This window comes from Bubalus kerabau, chromosome 3, assembly GCF_029407905.1.
Source record: "Bubalus kerabau isolate K-KA32 ecotype Philippines breed swamp buffalo chromosome 3, PCC_UOA_SB_1v2, whole genome shotgun sequence".
In the NCBI taxonomy this organism is placed as follows: Eukaryota; Metazoa; Chordata; class Mammalia; order Artiodactyla; family Bovidae; genus Bubalus; species Bubalus kerabau.
This window is the reverse complement of record NC_073626.1, coordinates 80,453,585-80,467,005: the sequence shown is the minus strand read 5'-3', so window position 1 is coordinate 80,467,005 and position 13,421 is coordinate 80,453,585. Positions and strand designations below refer to the sequence as shown.

Genomic DNA, 13,421 nt, shown 5'->3' with positions numbered 1-13,421 from the left:
AGAATGGAGGGAGGGCTGGAGGCAGGGGAGCAGATGAAGGGGTGGGGATAGAGGATGAGGGACCTATAATGAAACACTGCCTATCAATCCCAACACTGTATGTAAATTCGCACATCCACACTCTTTTCCACTAGAAAACCCCAATTTTTCAGTGCACTATCAAACTCATACCACTTAAAACCAGACATCTTTTTACTGCCTGCACCGTGCGCCAGTTTTTATCTCGGTATCTATACCTGAGAATGCCTGTTGCTAGATTTGGGGGATTAAAACTAAGGACCAGCATCCGGGAAAGCGCAGGCTAGCTCAGTTTTGATTTACGGCAGCACTGTTTCTATGTAATGCAAGTTTCTATATAATGCAAAATTTCTTTATGTTCCACATTTCTCTCTACATCTGTACAAAAAGGACTTTACAAAGTGCCGTTAACCAAAAGAGAGGAAAGTGCTGAAAAGTGAGATTTATTCTACGAAATTTGTATTCATTGATTTCCTAAGTATATTTTTGACTTTATGCATCTCAATGCCAAACTACTGGAAATATTTTCAAAGCATTTGTTACTATTCTGACTTAACTTCTGCTTCCTGTAGTGGACAGGGAGTGGAAAAACTTCTTGAGTACAGTCCAACTCCAGCTTGCTAATAATCTAACCCAGATTTGCCTCTTGGTGCCACAGAGCTAACTGCTCACTGGACAGTTCCAATCCAATGTCCATAACAGTTCAAACTTAGCATGATGGAGCCTGAACTATAAACCTTTAGTGTTTCTTATCTCAGTAAGGGGCACCACCATCAACCCCACAGGCCAAGGCTAAAATTGTCTTTTTTTTTTTTAATATTTATTTTGCTGTGATAGGTCTTAATTGCACCATGTGGGATCTTTTTAGTTGTGGCTTCTGAGATCTAGTTCCTCCACCAGGGATCAAACCTGGGCCGCCTGCATTGGGAGCTTGGAGTGCTAGCCACTGGACTACCAGGGAAGTCTGTGAAATTGTTCTTTTTGACCCCTTTCTCTTCTGTACTCCATATGCAAGCTCCTCAATCCAATCACTTCTTCTCAAATCAAACTCAACCATTTTTCTCAATCTCGTTGCCAGCACAACTCTCTCACCTGAATTATGGCTAGATCCTTATCATGGAGTCCTTGCTGTCAGTCTACCCTGTCACATCTATTTTCCATTCCACAAGCAGATGATCAAAGTGATACTTCCACCAGACTAGTGCTTTCAGACAAAGGTAATTAACTATGAGAGGGTTATGAAATCAACGTAGTAGGTCAGACAAGAATTATTTTCAAATAAAACAGAGCAGAATAGAAACTAAAATAACTTTCATATGGAGAGGATATGTGCTGTTTCACAAAACTCTTGTGAAACAGACATTCCACAATGTAAAATATATTTCTTGTTATGCATCTCAGTCAAAAAAGTTTGAAGCATCTCTCCATAAACTACTTATTAATTAGAGTAATGGTAACAAGCTTAGAACCTGGCAAGTGTTTTAATGTGTGTGTGTTGTGTGTTAGTCGCTCAGTTGTGTCCAACTCTTTGTGACCCCATGGACTATAGCCCATCAGGCTCCTCTGTTCATGGGATTCTCCAGGCAGAATACTGGAGTGGATTACCATTTCTTTCTCCAGGGGATGTTCCTGACCCAGGAATCAAACCCTGGTCACCTACATTGTAGGCAGATTCTTTACCATCTGAGCCACCATTACTTAGGTATGTTAAAGTCAACAGATCAGGAGACAGCCATTGAAAAGACAGTTTATTATACTCACAGATCCCAGAAGAGGGAATACAGGTCAGGACATTGGAACCCATACAGGCAACCTCCGAAGTCATCACTCCGAGAGCAAAAGGAGGGAATTGGGGGCAAGCACTTTTACTGTTTCCACAGGAAGAAACAGGGAATAGACAGGCCAGGTAAGCAGTTTAGGATAGGATAGTTAGTATTTGAACATAATGTCCTTGTATTTGAACATAACACCCTCCGCCCACCCCCACCGCCAACTCTGGAGGAGGCAGGAGATCAAGGCAAGGTGAGTCAGGTATATTATTAGGACAAGGTGTATCTAGCAAATGCAGGCAAGGGCAGATGCATCAAGATTACAGAAGCTAGACATAGGGTAAACAAAGCAGATACCACAGGGTATACCTACACAAATGCACAACACAGTCATGAGAAAGCATCAGAAGAATCCAAACAGGGGCATATTGTAAGCTGAGGGGCTTTTTAGAGATAAGACAATTGAGTGCAATGCACAGGCTTGGGTTGGACTTGGACTAGTGGGGGAAATAGCTCCAAAGGGCATTATTGGGAAAATCAGAGGCATTTTAACATGGACTATAGATTGAATAATAATATCCTATAATGTCTCATATTGGTTGTAAAAGATAATGTCCTTGTTTTGGGGGAACATATCCTAAAATATGTAAAGGTTCAGGAATGGGAATTCCTTGTGGTCCAATGGTTCGGACTCTGTGCCTTCCTTGCTGGGGCTGGGATTCAATCCCTGGTCTGGGAACTAAGATCCCACCTGAAAGACACAGACAAAATACAAATACATCCAGAAACATAATTTCAAAATTTATAAATTAGGAAGAGAGAAAGCGAGCTCGTGGGCAAAGGGCCAATGTCTCTTGCACTACCGCAACATTTCTGTGAGCTTAAAATTATATCAAAATGATTTTTTTTAAGTTTTAAAAACTTTGCATCAAGTCAGAAATTCCACAAGGACAATTCTTCTCTTGTCTCCCAGGATTTGCTCCTACTATTCCCTCAGTCTAAAGTATTATTCTCCTACCAATCCTTCCCTTCATCTGGTTAGGTCTTACTCGACTTTCTCAAATTTCCAGTCTCATCTGAAATATCTCTTCTTCCAGAAAGGCTTCCCTAACCACCACTACTGCCTTAGGAGACTCTTCGATACCCCCTCATAGCTCTCTTGATTTCTCCAGCCCAGTTCTTTGACACACTTGTTGTATTTCCTTAGCCTTCTCAAATTTTTTCACTCTGATGCCAGAGTAATTTTTTTGCAGTCATCCAGACCATATCAGCTTCCCTTGTGGCTCAGCTGGTAAAGAATCTGCCTCCAGTGCGGGAGACCTAGGTTCGATCCCTGGGTTGGAAAGATTCCCTGGAGAAGGGAAAGGCTACCCACTCCAGTATTCTGGCCTGGAGAATTCCATGGACTGTATAATCCAGGGCATCTCAAAGAATTGGACATGACTTCCACAAGACTGTATCAATCACTTGGTCTTAACACTTCAATAGTTTCCCCATTATCACTGGAATAAAATTCAAAGATTTTTGCATTGCTACAAGCTCTTGAATGATCGGGCCACAGGCCATCTCGTGACCCTCATGTGACAATCCATCCACAGCCATATTGGCTTCCACCTGGTTTCGCAAACATACTGTCTGCTTTCCTACCCTTGAGGGTGAAATAAAGGCGCCTAAGGGGGATAAGGCAGAGTTTCATGGGGCTATCTAAATTCCTGACAGCACTCCAGGTCTAGTTCCTAACCTAGATTACCCTTAAAATCATCCTCCTTTTCCCTGAGGGAGCTTGAATGGATTTCTGCCCTCTGTAAAACAGAGCCAGACCAAAACCATACAAAAGTGCCAAAAAGACACCAGGTATCTCACCTATCAAGCAGTTCCAGTATGCTTCTGATGTAATAATAACTGCCACTCACAAAGAAAGGACATCGTTTGTTTGTTTTTTCCAACTTTGTATTTGCCAGTCTCAGAACTGCAACCTGAGCCATGAGCCATAAGCAGTCCTGAACCAACACTTTTCCTGATGGGTAACCAGGCCTGGAAAAGCCTCAGCAAGACCTAAAAGGACAACTAAGGCAGCAGCCATGCCTTCTAAACCAAAGACAGAGATACCAGGTATAATATGACAAGGCAATCCTCTTTCTTTGCAAATATAGTCATAGGGAACATCTTGGCAGAGGTTTAAAGAAACAGTTGAGAATTTAATGAGTCTCACTGATTGAAAAAAAAAAAATTCAATAGAATTAGGACTTGCCGGAAAAATTTAGGATTTAAAGACAGGGTGGCCGGAAGCCCTGAGAATCAGGTGGGCCTAAGGCAGGCATACATGTTCAGATGGTGATGGCACCACAAGCACCAGTCAAGAGTATGTGCAGAGGTACTTGCTTGTTTAGCCTCCCACTTTCAAATTCCTCTCTCTCAGGAGCAATTTCCATAGACAAAGGTCAGTGAAAACATCTTCCTGGATAATGACTCTTGAGAGCCCAAGACCAATACAATTCCCGAAGTGCATCTCTAATCTCAGGGGTTATGAAAGGGCTGGAGGACCACAGAGATGTCTGTGATAAGGAGTACTACATGCATGAAGAAAGAGCCTATATAAAGTCAGGATCCATACATCATGCTTCAGGTGAAATCAAGTACGACAACTATCTCAGTATCACCATTAGACATAATTCCAGTCTTCCATAAACAACTTTGCTTGGAGACCTGCTTCAGAATTCAGCCAGGTTCCCTATTAAGGGACTCTTGAGAGTCCCTTGGATTACAAGGACATCAAACCAGCCCAACCTAAAGGAAATCAACCCTGAATATCTATTGGAATGTCTGATACTGAAGCTGAAGCTCCAATAACTTGTTCACCTGGTGCAAAGAGCCAACTCATTGGAAAAGAGATGGTGGATGGCATCACTGACTCGATGGACATGAGTTTGAGCAAGCTCCAGGATATAGTGAAGGTCAAGGAAGCCTGGCATGCAACAGTCCATAGGGTCGCAAAGAGCTGGACATGACTGAGGGACTGAACTGAACTGAAGACAAATCCAACTCCTTTATAGGCAGTTATTGTTGTTTAGTTCCTCAGTCATGTCCAACTCTTTGCAACCCCATGGACTGAAGCACGCCAGGCTTCCCTGTCCTTCACTATCTGCTGGAGCTTGCTCAAACTTCATGTCCATCAAGTTGGAAATGCCATTCATCTATCTCATCCTGTGTCGTTCCCTTTTCCTCCTGCCTTCAGTCCTCCCCAACATCAGGGTCTTTTCCAATGAGTCAGTTCTTTGCATCATGTGTCCAAAGTATTGGAGCTTTGTCTTAGTCAACACCAAATTCTCAGAACTTGACTTGGGATCTGATACATGGCAAGCCAATCAATAAATGTTTGCATATTAAATAAGTTAACACATGAAATAAAACAGTATAAGATGCAACTTACTCTGAAGAGATCTTGAGATCTGCATGCTATTAGAAGCATCCTCAAGGTATATCTGAGTTTTAACCTCTCTAGCTATCCTTGCCTTGAAGGCCTACAATTAAAGTTGCAATCTGAGTTATAAAATGAGCATTATTTCTCTAATGTCCCGGGGGGTGGGGTGTGCTTAGTTATTCAGTGGTGTCCAGCTCTTTGCAGACCCACAGACTGTAATCCAGCAGACTCCTCTGTCCATGGAATGTTCCAGGCAAGAATACTGCAGTGGTTTGTCATTTCCCACTCCAAAGGATCTTCCTGACCCAAGGATCGAACCTGCATCTCTGGCATCTCCTAAATTGGCAGGTGGATTCTTTACCACTAGTGCCACCTGAGAAGCTGGCAATATTTGCAGGCCTTTTTGGTTGCTGTGGCTTCCCTGCTGACTCAGATGGCAAAGAATCTACCTGGCAATGTGGGAGACCTGGGTTCGACCCCTGGGTCAGGAAGATCCCCTGGAGAAGGGATTGGCAACCCACTCCAGTATTCTTGTCTGGAGAATTCCATGGACAGAGGAGCCTGGAGGGCTACAGTCCATGGGGTCACAAAAAGTTGGACATGATTGAGCAACTGATAATTTCACTTTCTTTCACTTAGTTGCTGTAACTGGAAGTTGTACTGTCATCTAGTGGGTAGAAACGAGGGATGTTGCTCAACATCCTACAAGGAACAGGACAAACCTTTCCTTCCACCTTATCCTCTCTCCCATCTCATAACAAAGAATCATCTGCTCTCAAATTTCACTAGTTCAAGGATGAGAAACTCTGAAAGTGCAATCAAAAGGTCTGTAGCAACTAAACCTTGAAAATGGAATTCAGACCTTTAGCTCAAGAACAGAATCAAAAATTCATCTAAAACCCACTTCTGCTAATATCATCTTCTTAGTAACTGAACAATGCCGTAGGCAAAGGACTATAAGAGTTCAGTCAGGAGAAACAGACATTAAGATGGGGCATACTAAGAAGTATTTCAAAATGCAGAAGATGCATCTCGGTTCTTATGCTTCAGCAATGTTTAAGTAGATGCAAACTAAACAAGAAAAGTACTTAATTTCTCTCTTCTCTCCAGTTGACCAACTGCTATTTTCTCCTCAAGCCTCAGCTCAAATATTTTCTCCTTTGTGATAAAATCACCACTTTCTCTCCCAGAGAGTCTCTTTCTTTCCTGTAATCCTGTTCCATCAGACATTCACCTTCATTAAGATTTTCACTTTGTGATAGTAGGTCTTTGATTATGGTCATAACTCCTCCAATAAACTTTGTATTCTTCAAAGTCTTTTTAAAATAAACTTTTTAATTGTAGAACAGGTTTACATAAAAATTGCAAAGATAGTACAGAGAGCTCCCATATATCCTACAACCATTTTAGCTTATTATAAACAACTTAGATTAGTATGGTGCATTTGTAACAATCAATGACCCATTATTGATATTGATTTAGGAACTGAAGTCCATACTTTTTTGGATTTTCTTTTACCTAATGCCCTCTTTCTATTCCAGGATCCCATCCAGGGTTACATTATACTTAGTCATCATGTCTCCTTAAACACCCATTGGCTGGGACAGTTTTTCAGACATTATTTTTGGTTTGGGTGACTTTGACAGCTCTGAAGAGTACTAGTTAGATACTTTGTACAGTTCAGTTCAGTTGATCAGTCGTGTCCGACTCTTTGCAACCCCATGAATCACAGCACCAGGCCTCCCTGTCCATCACCAACTCCCGGAGTTCACCCAGACTCACATCCATCAAGTCAGTGATGGCATCCAGCCATCTCATCCTCTGTCATCCCCTTCTCCTCCTGCCCCCAATCCCTCCCAGCATCAGAGTCTTTTCCAATGAGCCAACTCTTCAAATGAGATGGCCAAAGTATTGGAGTTTCAGCTTTAGTATCATTCCTTCCAAAGAAGTCCCAGGGCTGATCTCCTTCAGAATGGACTGGTTGGATCTCCTTGCAGTCCAAAGGATTCTCTCAAATAAGATTTGTCTGATTTTTTTTTCATTATTTGACTAGGGTTTCGCAAGGACAGGATGACAGAGGTAAACAGCCATAATCCTCACATCATATCAACAGTACGTACTGTCAACTGATGTTAATTTTGGCCATCTGGCTGAAGTCATGTTTGTCAAGTTGCTACATAGCAATCGCTCCTTTCCCCGATTTTCATCCTGTCCTCTTTAGAAGGAAGTATTTATGCACATCCCACACTCCACTTCTTTAAGGGCAAAGTAAGGGAATTCTTCTGCATGAACGCATTTATCTGTTTATCCCTAATTATGTATTTTTTGGTTTTTTTAATTTTTTTAACACCAAAGCCATTTTGTATTGGGGTAGAGCCAACCTAATTATTTCTTTATTCAATTATTTATTTATATCACTATGGAATTATGAATATTTATTTTATAGCTTGGATCATAATCCTGGTGCTACTGCTAAGTCCCTTCAGTCGTGTCCAACTCTGTGCGACCCCAGAGACGGCAGCCCACCAGGCACCCCTGTCCCTGGGATTCTCCAGGCAAGAACACTGGAGTGGTTTGCCATTTCCTTCCCCAATGCATGAAAGTGAAAAGTGAAAGTGAAGTCGCTCAGTCGTGTCTGACTGTTCGTGACCCCATGGACTGTAGCCTTCCAGGCTCCCCTGTCCGTGGGATTTTCCAGGCAAGAGTACTAGAGTGGGGTGCCATCGCCTTCTCCAGATTATAATCCAATACTATTATCTTATTGCTCAAATTGTTCTAGGTTGTTTGGTCTCTCGGAACTCTTTCATTTCATTCCTTTGTCTCTATAACATACTCTTATCATTGTGGGGGTTGGGGTTTGTTTGTTTTGAGCACTTCCTTACTTTTCAGCCCCACAAGATGCTCCAGGTTCAGCTTCTAAAATCTCTGACCCAGTCCTATAATCAGTCAAGATCTCCTCTTTATTTTGTTTTATGAACATTTTTTTAAAAGAATAAAATTAGTAACTAAAATTTTCTGAATATTCAATATGTGTCAGAAATTATCAAAGAGTGGTAAAGAATCCACCTGCCAATGCAGGAGATGCAGGAAACAGGGGTTCAATCCCTGGGTCGGGAAGATCCCCCAGAGGAGGAAATGGCAATCCACTCTGCTATTCTTGTCTGGAAAATCCCATGGACAGAGGAGCGTAGCGTGCTGCAGTCCATGGGGTCACACAGAATGGGACACGACTGAGTGAGCATGAAAGAATCTTACATGCATATGAAAATTTGCTGACATCAAGTTTCAAGCAAAGTTCCAGCTAACTAGTATGCAAATACTGATACACCTTGTTTTGAATTAATTGCCTGGAGAAATTATTTTTATTACATTTTATTTTTATAATAATAGAATGGGGAAGCCTAATATTATAAAACATGAAGATAGAATGGAAAGAATTGACACCTATAGTAAAACTATAGTGTTATATATATATAACACTATAGTTTTACTATAAAAATCAAATGATTTTGTTAGTGAAAACTATATATATATATATAGTTTTACTATAGGTATACTATATAGTTTTACTATAGGTATATATATATATAGGTGTATATAGTTTTACTATAAAAATCAAAAGATTTTGTTAGTGAAAAACACAATAACACAATAAACAATTTAAAGACAAATTGGAAAATTCACACCCATGACCAAAAAAGTTAATACTTAATAATATAGAAAGGTTCCTAGAAAAGTCGTGTCCGACTCTTTGCAACCCCATGAATCGCAGCACGCCAGGCCTCCCTGTCCATAACCAACTCCCGGAGTTCACTCAGACTCACGTCCATCGAGTTGGTGATGCCATCCAGCCATCTCATCCTCTGTCGTCCCCTTCTCCTCCTGCCCCCAATCCCTCCCAGCATCAGAGTCTTCTCCAATGAGTCAACTCTTCACATGAGGTGGCCAAAGAACTGGAGTTTCAGCTTCAGCATCATTCCTTCCAAAGAAATCCCAGGGCTGATCTCCTTCAGAATGGACTGGTTGGATCTCCTTGCAGTCCAAGGGACTCTCAAGAGACTTCTCCAACACCACAGTTTAAAAGCATCAATTCTTCAGCACTCAGCTTTCTTCACAGTCCAACTCTCACATCCATACATGACCACTGGAAAAACCATAACCTTGATTAGATGGACCTTTGTTGGCAAAGTAATGTCTCTGCTTTTGAATATGCTATCTAGGTTGGCCATAACTTTTCTTCCAAGGAGTAAGCGTCTTTTAATTTCATGGCGGCAGTCACCATTTGCAGTGATTTTGGAGCCCCCAAAAATAAAGTCTGACACTGTTTCCACTGTTTCCCCATCTATTTCCCATGAAGTGATGGAACCAGATGCCATGATCTTCATTTTCTGAATGTTGAGTTTTAAGCCAACTTTTTCACTCTCCTCTTTCACCTTCATCAAGAGGCTTTATAGTTCCTCTTCACTTTCTGCCATAAGGGTGATGTCATCTGCATATCTGAGGTTATTGATATTTCTCCCAGTAGTCTTGATTCCAGCTTGTGCTTCATCCAGCCCAGCATTTCCTATGATGTACTCTGCATATAAGTTAAATAAGCAGGGCAACAATATACAGCCTTGACATACTCCTTTTCCTATTTGGAACCAGTCTGTTGTTCCATGTCCAGTTCCAACTGTTGCTTCCTGACCTGCATACAGGTTTCTCAAGAGGCAGGTCAGGTGGTCTGGTATTCCCAACTCTTTCAGAATTTTCCACCGTTTATTGTGATCCACACACATGCTAAACACAGTTCAAAGTGTTTTAGGAACATCAGGTTATTTTATCACAGCAACTCAATGAAGTAGTTACTATAATCACTCCTACTATCCAGAAAAGGAAGCTAAGCCCAGATAAGTTAAGTGATTTTCCAAATGTCACACAATTATTAGACCTAGAACTTGAATCCAGTATGATCAGCTTCACCTAAGCTTGTACTTTCCCTGAAAGAAGAGTCTTGAAACAAACACTTGAGTGCAAGTCATTTATTTGAGAAATAACTTCAAGGAGGAAAGCTATAAACAGGTGCTACATCAATGTGACCACTGTGATGTCTGGCATTTAGTTCTCCCAGAGCCTTCTAAACAGGGTAGTAAAGGCTTTTCAGAATTATCCACCTGACTATCAAGCAGAAGTATTTCTCTATCCACTTCCATTTGCTGTTGGTAAAAAGTTATCTTCATGGGCATTACTTTCCCTTTAACCTGTAATCTGCCTGTATGGTTGCTGAGCCAGCCAATGTCTGCAGCAATGGAGAAGCTCCAGGGCAAAAAGTAAAAGGCATGCTGCAGAAGGTTCCTGGAGCATAAATCTTCTGGTGTAAGGTGAGGAGAAGCCTGGATGAGGAGCCATTTACCCAGGCAGTTGTCATACCTAAATGTTTTGTGTTACTTTTATTGTGTCCCTTAGTGGAATCATTATGTCAAGGAACAAGACACTCTAAACCAGCAGAGCTTAATTACATTTCTGTCATTTAGCAAATTCTTGAGATATGGTGAGAGACACCAGTTTTTCTTCCACTCCTAGGGGACAGAGTATCATCTATCTGCACATACTACATCTTAGATGACAGTACCCCGATCCCATAGTTTTGTTATTGAGCTGGTCATTTAAATGAGAATTTAATAGATCGTCATAATTATAGTGTTGGTGGGGCAGTTTGGGAAGGGAAAAGAAACTCATATTTAGAGGATCTGTTGATTCTAGGAAGGACAAATCATTTCTCCCTTCATAGGAAAAGCTCCATTGTAATCAGCATGCCACCAAGAGGTTGATTTTTCTGTTTTTTCCTCATGTTGGTGTTAGCAATTTGTGCTTTTCTAGGAATCTTTCCATTTAATTCAAAATTTTAAACATATTGCATAAATTATTACATCCTCTTATCGTCTTTTTGGAATCTGCATGATTTGTTATATGATCTCTCTCTTCATTACTGCATGGGGCTTCCCTGGTGGTTCAGACTGTAAAGAATCTGCCTGCAATGCAGGAGACCTGTGTTCGATCCCTGGGTTGGGAAGATCCCCTGGAGAAGGGCATGGCAACCCACTCAAGTATTCTTGCCTTGGAGAATCCCATGGACAGAGGAGCCTTGAGGGCTATAGTCCATGAGGTCACAAAGAGTCAGACACGACTGAGTGACTAACACTTTTTTCCTTATCAGTTATCAATTTTGTTGGTCTTTTCAAAGAACCAACTTTGGATGTTTTTTTAATTAATTATATTTTTGTCTTCAGTCTTTCCATTCTAGCTCCTGGTATGGCTGGCAAATTTTAACTGAATACTTTATATTGACTATGAAAAGTTGTGCAGGCTGTAGATGATGAAATCGTCTCCAAAGGGGATTTATTTCCTCTAAGCAGGCAGTTAGAATAGGGGTGAATCCTTGACCCAGTTAGACTGAGGTGTCTCAAGACTAGATTTAAGTCTTGTTGAGAGCTGAACTGGTGCTGCTCTGTCGTATTGCTAGGGTGTAGCCCCTCAGGTATCTCAATGGAAATATGAGATATGAATCCCAGTATTTATCTCATCAGCACCATGATATTACCAAAGCTCTGGGTAATCTTTTAACGTCTTAACATCCACCTTGCATTAGACCTTGTAGTTCAGTGCAACTTACAAAGTGGAAATGCCTTGAGAAGAAAAGTCATAGATTTGGGGGCTTACCTCAATATTTTCTTTCTTTTTTGTATCTCAGTCTCCCAAGTTGTTGAATGTCTTAGTGCTCTCCAATGCCTTTAAATGGTTCTTTTATAATTAAAAATTTTAAATATATTTTTATATAGTTGTGACCATTCTCTGATGCTACACCAAAACTCAACAAGTTGTAGCTTCTTAAAGGTCAATTACAAATAATTAATCTGAAACCATATCGATGAAATTTTCATCTTTGGTTATATTAAAGTCTGTTGGTCTACCTTACACTTTTTTTAATTGATTTTGTAAAATTATGCACTAGTCATTTGAAAAATACCAACTTACTGTTACTCAGTTCTTCTAAAAGTTGATATATTTCATTACAAAATTTTTTAATCACATTGGTTAGAATCACCACAAAACTCAAGCAAAACTAAAGTACTGTTAAGTTATCAAGTTCCATTGACAGATACAAGTTATCCAAAATTCTAATTTTTTTAGCTGAAAGCATAGTATGTTCTACCTAATGATTGCAGGGCACCCTATTGTTACAGGAACTTCTTTAGTAACAAATATGTCACAAGAAGAATAACTTGTTATGTTTGAATATATTGCAAGACAACATTTGGATGATATATCATCAACAGTAGAAATAAAAATGTACCTATGTTCTTCAGAACTTGTATGTTCTATCAACATAAAGGTGAAGTCTCATAAAATAATACTTAAACCTAGAAATACCACAATCTGAAAGGCAAATAATGCTAAATAGAAAAGGTTTTTAAAATTACAGTAAAAATAAAAATACAACTTACCATTAACAATGTTTGGTGAGTAGCAGAGAGACATTGATCCAGCTGCCATTTGATTACTGATCGTGATAACTGTGGGCAAAATGACAGAAACCTGTTGACCTAGTAGCTTCAAAAATCATTCTTTAAAAACCAATTTACTACTTATGTGACTCCTTTTAATAAAACCCTTACTATTTCTCAAACTGGAAAAATTGGAGATACTTTATAACACAAGTTTTAGAAGAGAAATTTGCAGTTTGTTTTTTTTTTCTTCCAGCATAGCCCACTCCAGAGGGTGAATGAAGACAAGTATATCTTCCATACCTGAGTGCCTTTGCCTCTGTGTCCTCAGAGTTGGCGGATTTTCACTTGGTCTCCCGTCTTCATTCGCCAATCATGGGAAGACTTCTATTATCCTTTCTTGTTCGTATGGTTATTTCAATCAATAATTAGATAATTATCTATATGCAGGTCAGGAAGCAACAGTTAGAACTGGACATGGAACAACAGACTGGTTCCAAATAGGAAAAGGAGTACATCAAGGCTGCATATTGCACCCTGCTTATTGAACTTCTATGCAGAGTACATCACGAGAAATGCTGGGCTGGAAGAAGCACAAGCTGGAATCAAGACTACTGGGAGAAATATCAATCACCTCAGATATGCAGATGACACCACCCTTGTGGCAGAAAGTGAAGAGGAACTCAAAAGCCTCTTGATGAAGGTGAAAGTGGAGAGTGAAAAAGTTGG

General features: G+C 40.3%; 1 long non-coding RNA gene across 1 annotated transcript; it reads right to left on the bottom strand.

Annotated features, from left to right (window-relative positions):
• Nucleotides 1-1,775: 1,775 nt before the first annotated feature.
• Nucleotides 1,776-13,132, bottom strand: LOC129646338 (uncharacterized). The gene is made up of 3 exons (XR_008711861.1): nt 12,996-13,132; nt 12,693-12,761; nt 1,776-2,538 (listed from the first exon to the last, which is right to left on the bottom strand). It is a non-coding gene; the product is annotated as an uncharacterized LOC129646338 (long non-coding RNA).
• Nucleotides 13,133-13,421: the final 289 nt, after the last annotated feature.